The sequence below is a fragment of the Macrotis lagotis genome, chromosome 1, assembly GCF_037893015.1.
Source record: "Macrotis lagotis isolate mMagLag1 chromosome 1, bilby.v1.9.chrom.fasta, whole genome shotgun sequence".
Classification (NCBI taxonomy): domain Eukaryota; kingdom Metazoa; phylum Chordata; class Mammalia; order Peramelemorphia; family Peramelidae; genus Macrotis; species Macrotis lagotis.
Genome location: NC_133658.1, coordinates 871,750,570 through 871,763,655, shown reverse-complemented (window position 1 = coordinate 871,763,655; position 13,086 = coordinate 871,750,570). Strand labels below are relative to the sequence as shown.

General features: G+C 39.6%; 1 long non-coding RNA gene and 1 other non-coding gene across 2 annotated transcripts in view; both read right to left on the bottom strand.

Moving 5' to 3' along the window:
- LOC141509039 (uncharacterized) overlaps positions 1-12,797 on the bottom strand; it is a 35,334-nt gene extending 22,537 nt beyond the window's left edge. The window contains exon 1 of the long non-coding RNA XR_012474566.1: positions 12,715-12,797. This is a non-coding gene — a long non-coding RNA (uncharacterized LOC141509039). The remainder of the gene's footprint in view (positions 1-12,714) is intronic.
- On the bottom strand, positions 5,297-5,400 carry LOC141510397 (U6 spliceosomal RNA). Its single transcript, XR_012474891.1, has one exon. It is a non-coding gene; the product is annotated as a U6 spliceosomal RNA (small nuclear RNA).
- Positions 12,798-13,086: the final 289 nt, after the last annotated feature.

The window sequence follows — 13,086 nt, the reverse complement described above, 5'->3', positions numbered from 1 at the left end:
ATCAGAGTTGGAAGGATTCTTAGAATACAGAATGGCAGGACTGGAAGGGATCTTAGAACACTGATGATAAAGCTCAAGAGGCCTCAATTTCCTTTCTGTACAATGAGGGGTTTTATGTTGGGGTTTTTTTAATGAGTTGGCTATCTCCTTTTCTAGCTCTTGGTCCTCTGAATATTAACACAAAACATAATAGTTTCAGAATTGTGAGAACCCTAAAGATCCTCCTTTCCAATTGTCCAGTGTTATAAATGAGAAACAAGAGGTCCAGACAAGAAGGTAGTGCTAAAGGTCACACAGATATAGTGACTGATTCGGAACTAGATCCCAGGTGTTCTAACTCCCAGTGCTTCACTTTTCTCCCTTCCTTGTGACAACAGAGGAGCAAAAGTGACAAGCATACCTCTGAGGCTCTTAGATATGTGACCAGGAACAGTGACTTCTCTAAAAAGGGGGGAACATTATGCTTTCACTTCAATCCCACAGGACTGGTATAAAGACACTGCTCTGCAAACTTTAAAATGCATTAGAAATATGAGTAATTACTGTTTCCTCCCCTTGATTTCCCCTATGTCCTTACAGGGCATGGATATTCTCTAGATTAAATTCCTGGAACCAGGTCCCACTGAGAAAAGCCCCAGAGCAGACCAGGGTATCTTTTGCTCAATTCTTGAGCAAACAAGAATTGAATAAGAACCTACTGTCATTTGATCCTCATAATCCTGGGAGGTACATGCTATTATTATCACTATTTTAAAGTTGAGGAAACTGAGACAAACAGGTTTCAATGACTTGTTCAGGGTTACACATCTAATAAATGTCTGAGGTGGAATTTGAACTTGGGTCTTTCTGATTCCAGTATCAGTACTCTGTCCACTATGTTACCTAGCTGCTTCATAAGATCCTGGGGTTTTGAGTTGAATGACTGTCATTTTGCAAATTTAAAAAATGAAGCTCAGAGACTTTAGTTTTCTTTATATCCACAAAGACAGTAACTAGCAGACTTGGGATTCAAACTCTGGCCTTCTGATTCCATCCATAATCACAATGCTCCCTCCAATATGCCATACTATCTCTGGTACTGAGCCACTGGGTACAGTCCCCCAGTCTCAGATCATTGCTATAGTCACCTCTTTCTATCTTTGCTGAACTTAACAAGTCTCATTGACCAGGGCCCTGAGAATAATGGAAGACTTGCCAAGAACACATTGATCAATGGTGGTCATTAAAGGGAGTCTGTCCTCAATTGGTCAAAGAGATAAGGTCCTGTCCAAGAGTTAAATCCCATCCCCCCACCCCCGTTCCAGACCTTTGGATGAGAGTTCAAATCTGCCCACAGCTATTAAAGCAGATACACTAAGAAAAGGAACTCGTGGTGGCTCTGAAATGCTCTCCTGGGAATCGTCCAACAAGTATTTATGAAGCGTCTACTGTGTGCATGTCATTGGGCTAGGTGTAAACATATATGAAACAATAGAGATTGAAGGTTTCAACCCCCTGAGCCAGAGGGTCACAAAATCATACAATCTCAGGGTTCAAAGGGTCCTCAAAGAACATCCAATGCAAACCACATCTGCACCCCCCAAATCCCTTCTGCAAAATTCTGAACAAATTGTCATTTAGCCTTTATCTCAGTAATGGGAAACTTTTAGCACTGTAAGGAAGCTTAGAGGCCAACACTATTCAAAAATGAGAAAACTGAGGCTGAGAAAGATTTAAGTAATACAATCACCCAGCTAGGATTTGAGTTAGGATTTCAACTCAGATATTCTGACTCCAAATTCATGCTTCACCCAAAGGATCTACCCTAAACTCTGGATTCCTTGCCCATTTTCAGAGAAAAGTCTAGTTTTCTCCAGATCCCCCAAGTTTAGGTCTTGCCAACACCTCTTCTCCCTCAGATGTAGGAAGTGAATAAATTCTTAGGGGATATGTGAAAGGAACTGGACTTTAACCTTCCTGAAGAAGAGAAGGCTAGGAACAGAAGGGGAGGAGTTATGATTTATTTAATAACTTCTTGATCTGGAAGAAAATTATTTAAATGATGGAGACTCAGAGTCCTCCATCTTCAAGGACAAAGTAAGTAGAGATTATAAAAACCAGGATTTAGATCAGACAACAGAATCCGAGTTGAAAGGGACTCAGCAACTATTGAATTGAGGATATATCTGAACAACAATCCCCTCTACAAATTCCTTCAAAAGTGGTCAGCCTTCCTCTGGAGACTTTTAAGTGTTGGGGAATACACTTCTTTCTAAGGTAATGCATTCTACATTGACAAGCTCTGTTATGAAAAATTTCCTCATGCTGAACCGAAACCTGCCTCTTTTAAATTGCTCCTGGCTTGTTCTCTGAAGTCAGATGAAGCAAATTTCATCTTTTCCACATAACAGCCAGATGGGTGGATGGATGGATGATGGATAGATGGGTGGGTGGATGGATGGATGGATGGATAGATAGATAATGAATGGATGGATGGAAAAATTTATTAAGCACTTATTTTAGACTGAGTTCTGTACTAAATGTTGAAGATACAAATATAAAAGCAAAGACAGTTTGCCCTTAAGGAGTTTACATGTTAACCAGAGACACATAGAGGGTTATTAGCTAGGGAGAAGCATTGTAGTCAGAAATTTACAGCAATGGTGGGAAGGCCATAGGGGGTGGATTGACATGAAATATATCTTTCCAAAGGTGGTGTTTCTTCAGGTTAAATAACATCAATTCCAACAACACATCATCTAATAGCCTGAACCATACTGCAACAGCCTCCTAACTTGTCTCTCTAAATTATATCTCTTTTCTCTAATCCATTCTCCAGTTTGCTGCCAAGATAATTGTCCTAAAACTAATAACTGACCAAGTTATGTCTTCCATTCAATAAACTCCAATGGTTCCCTATTACCTCTAGGATCAAATACAATCTCCTGTGTTTGACATCCAGAACTCATCATAATCTGGTTCCACCAGAGCACTTGGACCCACTTTTCTTGCTTTATCTTCTTGGGTCTAGCCAAAATGACTTTCTAGATGTCCTTTTCAACATTTTTTTCTTTCTTTGTTATGCCTCTGCACTGGCAGTCTCCCTCTACTTTCTCCTCCCCTATTCCTCTTAGGCTCCCCAGCTGCCTTTAAAACCCAGCTCAGTCATAATCATTTTTTTAAAAGGGTGTTTTTTTAGGTTTTTTTTTTTTTGCAAGGCAATGGCGTTAAGTGGCTTGCCCGAGGCCACACAGCTAGGTAATTATTAAGTGTCTGAGACCGGATTTGAATCCAGGTACTCCTGACTCCAGGGTCAGTGATCTATCCACTGCGTCACCAAGCTGCCTCTCAGTCATAACCTTCATGAGACCTTTCCAGATCAGCTGCTAGTGCCCCCCCCAAGTTCCCTTGTGTTCATTTTGTATCTATTTTTAGGCATACATCTCTTTTCCCCTCTCTCCTCCATCTTTTCCTACTCCCCCTTTTTTCTTGCTCCCTTTTCCTCCCTTTCTATCTCTCCCTACTCCCTCTCTCTTTCCCTCTTGATCTCCTTCCCCACCTTTTTCTCTCCTCTTTTCATTCCCTCCCCCTCTCTCCCTCCTTCCCCCTCTATTTCATTCTCTCTCTCCCTTTCCCTCTCTCTTTTCCTTCTCTCCCTCGTTCTCCCTCTTATCTTCTCTCTCTCTCTCTCTCTCTCTCTCTCTCTCTCTCTCTCTCTCTCTCTCTCTTTCTCTCTCTCTCTCTGTCTCTCTCTCTCTGTCTCTCTGTCTGTTTCTGTCTCTCTCCCTCTCTGTCTCTCTCTGTCTCTGTCTGTCTGTCTGCCTCTCTCTCTCTCTCTCTCCCTCTTCCTGCCTTTTTCTCTTTCCTCTCTTCTTCTCTCCCTCCCTTTCTCCCCTCTTGTCTTTTTCTCTTAAAGTTATGGCCTCTAATTTGCACATGTGTATCCCCAGAGCCTGGTTCATATAATCCCTCCTTGATGCCCTTCTCTGATTGCCTCCCATTTTGTCAGTGTTTTTCCTAAAAGGTGAGACCCAGGATCACACACAAAATGCCACTTGTATTCTGCCCAGGGTAAGGGATCCCAGTTGCCCATCATTCTCCGCTTTTTGGACGCTATGTCCCTTAATGCAGCATTCCCAGAATGAATTTCTAGAAGGAGAAGCTGAAACATTTTTGGCAGCTCCCAGAGGAAAGGCTGAGGGATGTACTTGCTAGTTTAGATTCCAAGCCCTCCCCCCACCCACCCCAGCCAGAGATAGTTGGGAAAGCAAACCCAACCTGCAGAGCTGGGGAGTTGGGGAGGGGGGGAAGACAGGGGAATGGATTAGATGATTTCAGGAGCTCCCTGGTAGTTGCAGATCTTCTGATGTTTGAAAGCAAAAACATCAAAGCGGCTTCTCTGCAGCCCCAGTGGAGCAGCAGGCCATGTTTGACAGCTTCTCTAAAGATAATCAGGTCTCTCTTTCTGTTCTTCTCCCAGGGCCGGTACCAGTTAATCTACATCCTCTAGCCTTAGATGTGATTCCCTCCACCAGCCCTTTGAAGTGTGATTTCGGGTAGGAGCAGCAACTTTCTAATCAGAAGACAACAAACATTTCCTTTCTCCTCCTTCCCCCCTTCTCTAGCCCCATGGAATGAGATGACCAAGAATCCTTAATTACAATATTTTCTCTTCCAGACAGACAGCAATATTGGAGGAAAACTTGGAGGAAGGGAGGGACTAACCTTATCCCCACCCATATCTTCTTCTTATGATTGGAATTTAGGTTGCATGTATATCCAGGGGAGCCCTGAGCAAAAACAACAGACTGGGGAAGTCAGGAACCAAGTTGACTGGCTATCTCATGAGCCACCAGTTAGAGTAGCTCCTTTCATGCTCTCACTAATTCATCAAATCTCAGAGCCTGGTACTCACTGATCTCATTTCTCTCCCCATTCCAATTCTTTTTTTTTAACCCCCACAGACTTTTATTGAGTGTCTTGGGCTTGGAATCTCAACTAGCAAGTACATCCCTCAGCCTTCCTCTGGGAGCTGCCAAAAATGTTTCAGCTTCTCCTTCTAGAAATTCATTCTGGGAATGCTGCATTAAGGGACATAGAAGACTAGAAGAACAATGAGAAATAATCCTCAGTCATGGGTGGGGAAGAGGGAAAGAAAGCCTCATTCCTTGGGAGGCACCGAAAAAGAACTAGGCTCCAGAACTAGTAATACAAAAAATAAAATGCTGGTGGCTGAACCTTAGGGTAGGATAAAGTACAGACCGCTCCCCCCCCATCCCTGCTTCTTGAAGCACAGTCCTGTTTGAGAGTTTACTTCAAAAATATGGAACACTTCACGAATTTGGGTGTCATCCTTGCGCAGGGGCCGTGCTAATCTCTGTATCGTTCCCATTTTAGTATATGTGCTGCCGAAGCGAGCACCCCATGCCAACTCTTTCTCTAGGTGTATCAGGACCAATGATGTCCTTGAAGACTGACCCAAAGGTGACACCTAGTGCCTGCCATGAGTCTCTACACTCGTTTCCTGACTCTTCTAGGCACCCTGCCATCCTTCAAAGTTTTGCAAAAGGTCCCCATCCCAGACTTGTATCCCCTTATATTTTTAGGATTATAGAACAGGATTCCCCCCCCCCTTTATGGGTTGAATGCTGTCATGTGACCGATCATATCTAAACTAAGCTGGTGATGTCATCCCACCAGCACAGTGATGAAAAGTTCCAGATGTCTTTCTGTGGACCAGTGCTCTCCCATTGGCTCTGCTTGTGGGGGGAAAGGTCAGAGATCAAATAAGGCACAGAAGGATGCTGAGGATTTCAATAGAAAGGCACTGTACGGTATAAGCCCAGGATATGGCTGCATCGATTCAACAGCCATCTCTAGCACAGAGATTCTTAACCTTTTCTGTGTTATGGATTCTTTTGGTAATCTGGTGAAGTCTTTTCAGGGGAAAAAAATGTATTTTAGTTCATAACTGAAAGAAATTCTAAATTTCAGTTAGAGGTTGATAAAAATAAAAATGGAATTTTTTTCTCATCCAAGTTCATGGACCATCTGAAATCTATCAACGAGGAGAGGATAGACCCCAGGTTAAGAACACTTGCTTTAGACTAGCATGTCTCTGGGAACCAAAACACAGAGGAAAGAGATGTCTTAGCAAACCAGCTTCCTCTTCCTGATGCACACTTTCCCTGAATCTCTTCTCTCCCCTTCATTCCACTCAACCTTCCTCTCCAGTCACAACTCCAAAACTCCCAACTCACTAAATGATACTCTTCAGGGTCCATAGACTAAAGACTTTGACCATCAACAAGGAATTAGACTGAGAACACAAATCTGTGATTTCTCATTTTTGAAAGTCACCATGGGGTGGCTAGGTGGCACAGTGGATAGAGCACAGACAGGCCCTGAAGTCAAGAGTACCTGAGTTCAAATCCGGCCTCAGACACTTAATCATTACCTAGCTGTGTGGCCTTGGGCAAGCCACTTAACCCTATCTGCCTTGCAAAAACCTAAAAAAAAAGTCACCAGAGGTTCTGAGAAGTTTAGTGACTTATCCATAGTCACATAGCCAGTATGTATCTAGGCTTCTCACACTCCAACATCAGTACCCTATCTACACTGTAGACATAATGGGTTGTGTTAGGAGTTATATAGAATAATTATAGTTATAGAATACTAGGCTTGTTGACTAAAGTTGAGAATCACCCAAAGGACTGTGGAGAGATGTATGATAGATATGAGTAAGCTGCAAAACATCAGTAATGAACAACTGAACAGGAAAAATAACATTGAATCATCCAAGAGGTGACTAGATAGAAAAGAGGGTGTACCAATCATGTGCCTAGACCTCATATAGTAGATATGTGAAGCCCAAGTACCCTTTCTCAGAAAACTATTTTCAAATGCATAAAATATATTTGAAAAGGAAACCAAAGGTTAGAAAATGGAGATGTACTCTGAGATACCACCTCACACCTCTCAGGATGGCCTATATGACTAGAAAGGATAATGATTAATGTTGGAAGGGATATGGGAAATCTGGAACACTGATAGATCCAACTTTTCTGGAGAGCAATTTGGAATTATACTCAAAGGGCAATAAAAATGTGTTTACCCTTTGAACCAATACTACTCCTGAAGAGATCTTGAAAAACAGTAAAAATTCCACATGTACAAAAATATTCATAGTAGCTCTCTTTGTAGTGGCAAAGAATTGGAAACTGAGGAGATGCTCATTGAGGAATGGCCAAACAAATTATGGTATATATATATATATATATATATATATATATATATATATATATATACATATGTATGTATATCTGGAACACTATTGTTCTATAAGATATCATGAGAGACAGGATTTCAGAAAAGCCTGGAAAGATTTGCATTAACTGATGCTGAGTGAAGTGAGCAGAACCAGAAGAATATTATACACCTTAAGAACAAAATGGGGAGATGATCAACCTTGATGGACTTGTTCTCTTCATCAGTGCAATCAGGAGGCAGTTGGGTGGCACAGCAAATAGAGCACCAGCCCCTCATGAGTTCAAATCCAGCTTCAGACACTTGATAATTTACTTGGCTGTGTGACTTTAGATGAGTCACTTAACCCCACAGCCTTGCAAAAACAAACAACAAAAAAAAGACTATATCAGATTGCCTTCTGTTGGGAGGGGAGGGAGAAAAAAAAATTACAAAATTCAAAACCTTGTAAAAAATGATTTATATTTATATAATAAATATATAAATATTATTTACAAGCCATATAAATAAAATAATTTCTATTTATATAAATATATATTTATATAATTTTTTAAAAAGAAAATGAAGATTTAATTTTTTCCATCCAAATTCATGGAACTCCAAAATTTGGGAATAGTTTAGAGCAATGGACAAGTAATAAAGCTCACAAACACCATACTCCTACAATAACAAGAATGCTAGGAAAATGTCCCTAGTATGCTGAGAGGGTTCCCTATGGAAGATTGGGGTGGGGAGAGGGGAGACAGATAAGAATTGCACAGAATGAGAAGGTTATGACCTCTGTATTGGAGGGAATGTGTACATTGATAAATCAGATGAGATAGTGGGGGGGGGGAGAAATATATATATATATATATATATATATATATATATATATATATATATATATATTATACTTGAAATAAGTCTTTATATAATTTACCATAGTGGACAGAGATCAAATCTTAATAATAATAATATTTACATAGAGCTTACTATCTGCCAGTTTCTATGTTTCATATATATATATATATAATATATTCTATATATCTATGTTTTATATATATTATATTATTAATATATTATACATACATATTAGTAGGGATATATATATATCCTTATCATCTCCTTTGATCCCTCATATAAACTCTAGGAAACTGGTGCCATAAATATCTACTTTTGCAGAAGAAGAAACTGAGTCAGACAGAGTTCAAGTGGTAGCCCAGAATCCCATAGCTAATAAGTACCTCAGAAGCTAGATTTGAACTCAGGTTTCCCTGTTTCCAGGTCTGAAAATCTTATCTCCTGCTCCACCTAGTGATCTTGAAATCATGGAGACCTAAGTCCAAGTCTCAGACTGACATATACAGGACTCTGGACAAGCCATTTAACTGAGAGGTTTCGTATGCAACTCTAAAATTAAAAAGTTGCTGAGCTTCATTGATGGGGGATGTTTCTTCACTTTTCCCTAAATTAATGAGATCACAGATTCTGATCTAAATATGTCTATATACTATATATATAATATACATGAGCGTATACATATTTTAAATGTATTTGTGCATATATATATATATATATATATATATATATATATATATTAGCCACACACAAACTGAGTTTCCATGGCTAAGGATTCCAGTGTCCAAGTTGATGGTGATGAGTTTTTCTGTGCTTAATCAAGCTAATCCTCAAAGAGTAGACATAATGGATCAATCATGCAGAAAGATTGAAGGAAAACTGAGCAGCTGGAACTTCAGTGGATAGAGTGCTGGATTGAGTTCAGATCCTGCCTCAAGCACTTCCAAGCTATATAACCTGGGTAAATCATTTAAACTCTTTTAACTCAGTTCCCCATCTGCAAAATGGACATAATAATGCCACCTACCTTCCAGGATTGTGGTGAGGATAAAATAAGATGATATTTGTGAAAGATTTTCTGAACTTTAAAGTGTTATATAAATGCCAGCTGTTGTTATTTTCGTGTTGTTGCTGTTATTAGTAGTAGTAGTAGCAGTAGTAGTATTACTGATGGATTACCAGTATTCTTATAATGATGATGAGAGATTCAGAGAAAATCTCCCCATCCTCCTCCCTAGCCCCAAAATTCACTGGGTGGGAGATTTCATAGGAAAACCTGGGCAAGAGTATTCCTGGAAAAAAAAGTATAATATCTGTTTAGTTGAAGGAAGCATCCGTGATGATGATGTTATAGACATATGGGAATATCACAACATGCATTCCATAATTTCAGGTGCCAGGGTTCCATCACTGTGAGATTTCCTTCAGATAGATAGATAGATAGATAGATAGATAGATAGATAGATAGATGATGGATGGATAGATGGATAGATGGATGGATGGATGGATGGATGGATGGAAAGATAAATAGAGATAGATAGATGATAGATAGATAGATAGATAGATATAGATAAATAGATGATAGATGGATAGATAGATGGATGGACGGATGGAAGGAAAGATAGATACATACATACATATATAAATAGATAGATATATAAGTTTATATATATATCTCACAACTGTGCAATTATGCCCAAAAAGTTATTAAGTTGACTATTACCTTTGCCCTAGAAACCACTATTTGGTCTGTTTCCCAAAATGATTAGGGAAAAAGGAAAAGAACCTAAATGTTCTAAAATATTTATAGAACTAGAATTTTTAAATATTTAAAGAATTTAAAATATTTAAAGAATTAGAATATGCAGGGATGCCCATCAAATGAGAATGACTAAACTGTAGTATATGTTCAGGATGGAATATATTACTCTACCATAAGAAAGGGTGAGCTCAATGATTTTAGAAAAAAAGCATGGAGAGATCTCCACAAAATAATGAAGAGTAAAATGAGTAGAACCAAGAGATCATATACAATAACAGCAGTATCATATTAAGAATAACTTTGAATAACCAAGTCATTCTATTATAAATAACTAAACCTCAAAGATCCTATTAAGGAAGATGTTGTTTGAATCCAGAAAAAAATGTGTGTATGTGCATTTATGTGTGTACACACACACAGATTTGTGTCTAATGGTAGCTATCCCCCCCCAATTTTTTTTTCCTGTGGAGGGAAGAAAGTTACATGATAACTTTGTTGTATATTTGAAAGGAATAGCAATTGTACACATTGGATCTGCAATTTCAGGTACAATATCTGTTTTTCTATCCTACGCAGTTTGGAAATGCTTGTTTTATTAAGTTCAGAATAAAATAATTCTTTTTTTATTTTTTGCAAGGCAAAGGGGTTAAGTGGCTTGCCCAAGTCCACACTGCTAGGTAATAAGTGTCTGAGGACAGATTTGAACTCAGGTACTCCTGACTCCAGGGCCAGTGCTCTATCCACTGTGCCACCTAGCCACCCCTAAAATAATTTCTTTAAAAAAGATGACAATTGCTCTTTTAGGCATGATCATATTTGGCGTTTTTTTGGCAAAGAAATCCTTGACTGGTTCATTTTACAGATGAGAAAACTATAGCAAACAAAATTAAGTGATTTGTCCAGGGTTACATGTCTCAGACTGTATTTGAACTCAGATCTTCCTGATTCCAGGTCCAGTGCTTTATCCACTCACTGCACCACTAACTGCACCTATATATATCACAATTGTTCTTTTAGCCAGGGAGTCTTCAACACAGAGGCTACTTTACTGTAACTGAAAAATTCATCACCAAGTAGGTAATAAACCTTCTACACTTAGCAGAAGTTGGTCTTCAGACCCCAGATGCTTAGCCTTTCACCAAACTTGTATTCAAAAGCTTTTTTAACTTGGTAGAAGAACCTGCTAAAATTTGCACTCCACCAGTATAACCATTGAGAAACCAAAGATAGGGACTCCTCAGAGGATCAGAGGTATCAGAGGATGACTTAAGTGTAGGATATGCACAGACCTAGACCTGGAGGGGAGTTCAGAGATCATCTCAATCCCCTTATAAGAAAAGAGATTCAGAATAGTATATTTATATATTTGCAAAACAGTCCTTGCTCTAAAGGAACTTATAACTTACTCAGGAGATACAGGATTCACAAAGCAGACTATTACAGTGTGATTTGAGAAAAGAAAGAACATAGTCTGGAGGATCAGTTAAGATTTATGAATGGTTGGGGATGGCTAGGTGGCACAATGGATAAAACCCCAGCCCTGGAGTCAGGAGTACCTGGGTTCAAATCCAGCCTCAGACACTTAATAATTACCTAGCTGTGTGACCTTGGACAAGCCACTTAACCCCTGGTTGCCTTGCAAAAAAACCTACCTAAAAAAAAAGATTTATGAATGGTGAACTCTGAGCTTAAATAAAGGTAAAGGAAGGGGATATACATTTACATAAATGTCTGATATGTATCATGTACTAGACTCCTTGGTTTTTTTACAAATATTATCTCATTTTAATCCTCATAACAAAGCTACAAAGTGTGTTATTATTATTATTATCCCCATTTTACAGCTGAGAGAACTGAGGAAACAGAGGGTAAGTGCTTTGCCCGGGGTCAAACCATCAGTAAATGTTTGAGGCCCCATTTGAACTCCTGACTCCAAACCCAAGGCTCTATCCACAGTGTCACCGGCTAAGAATACAAAGCTAAGAATTAGAGAAATCAGAAAACAAATAGGAGGACCTTCCAAGCACAGGAGAGAGTTTATGCAAACAAATATAAGAAGGTGGAAGATGGATCATTGATTGGGGAGAATACGTAACAGTCCAGTTTGGCTGAAATTCAGAGCACATGAAGGGGACTCATGTGAAATAAGGCTGGAAAGGGGCAGCTAGGTGGAAAAGTGGTTAGAGCACTGGCTCTGGAGTCAGGAGAACCTGAGCTCAAATCCCACCTCAGATATTTAATTATTGTGAAGCTGTGTGACCTTGGGCAAGTCACTTAACCCCATTGCTTTGCGAAAGAGGAAGGAAGGAAGGAAGGAAGGAAGGAAGGAAGGAAGGAAGGAAGGAAGGAAGGAAGGAAGGAAGGAAAGCCAGATAGCAGAGGGCTTTGAGTGACAGATTTGTGTCATCCTCAGCTTGCAAAACCTCATAGTCATTAACTAAGGACACATTTAAATCGACAAACTTTACAAAGAAATAATTTATGAGTAATAAAGTATGGGGTTTCTGCAAGATACTCAAGCCCAAGATCCTGCAGGAATAAGAAGAATTTGGGAGACTATCCCTGGTGTTCCTACATCAGACCAGAAGACAGGATAAGACCCAGTCATTTCTCAGGTGCCTGAATAGAAAGATCACCCCCGGCTGTATAAACATTCATGGGGTGGTTAGGTGGCCCAGTGGATAGAGCCCTGGAGTCAGGAGTACCTGAGTTCAAATATGGCCTCAGACACTTATTACCTAGCTGTATGGCCTTGGGCAAGCCACTTAACCCCATTTGCCTTGCAAAAAACCTAAAAAAAAAAAGATGTAGATAAACATTCATTCAGATCCTTTCCTCTTGCAGCTTTGTTCAGAAGATCATTTTACCTGCTGGGTCTTGCATCCTCCAGAGATTTGTAATCCAAATGTGTCCTTGACCCTGCTTCCCTTGTTCTCTTCTTCCCATCCTGGGGGGGGGGGGGGTCTCAAATTAAGCCATAATCCATCCTTTATTTGAATTAAACCATCACAAATCAATTTCTATTTCTTTTAGCATTTCCTGTCTAGTCTGCTTCTTCCAGGAAGCCTCCAAGGGTCAAAAAGGAATTGTACTCAAATAAGTCTGTGATTCAGGAATTACAAACTCCTGGGTTCCACTCAAGACTACAACCTCAGAATCCTCCATTAAAATGGCTTTTTATGTGTAATTCTAGTTCCAAAGCCCATTGTTAATGAGACTCTCTCATTGGTGGAACTCAA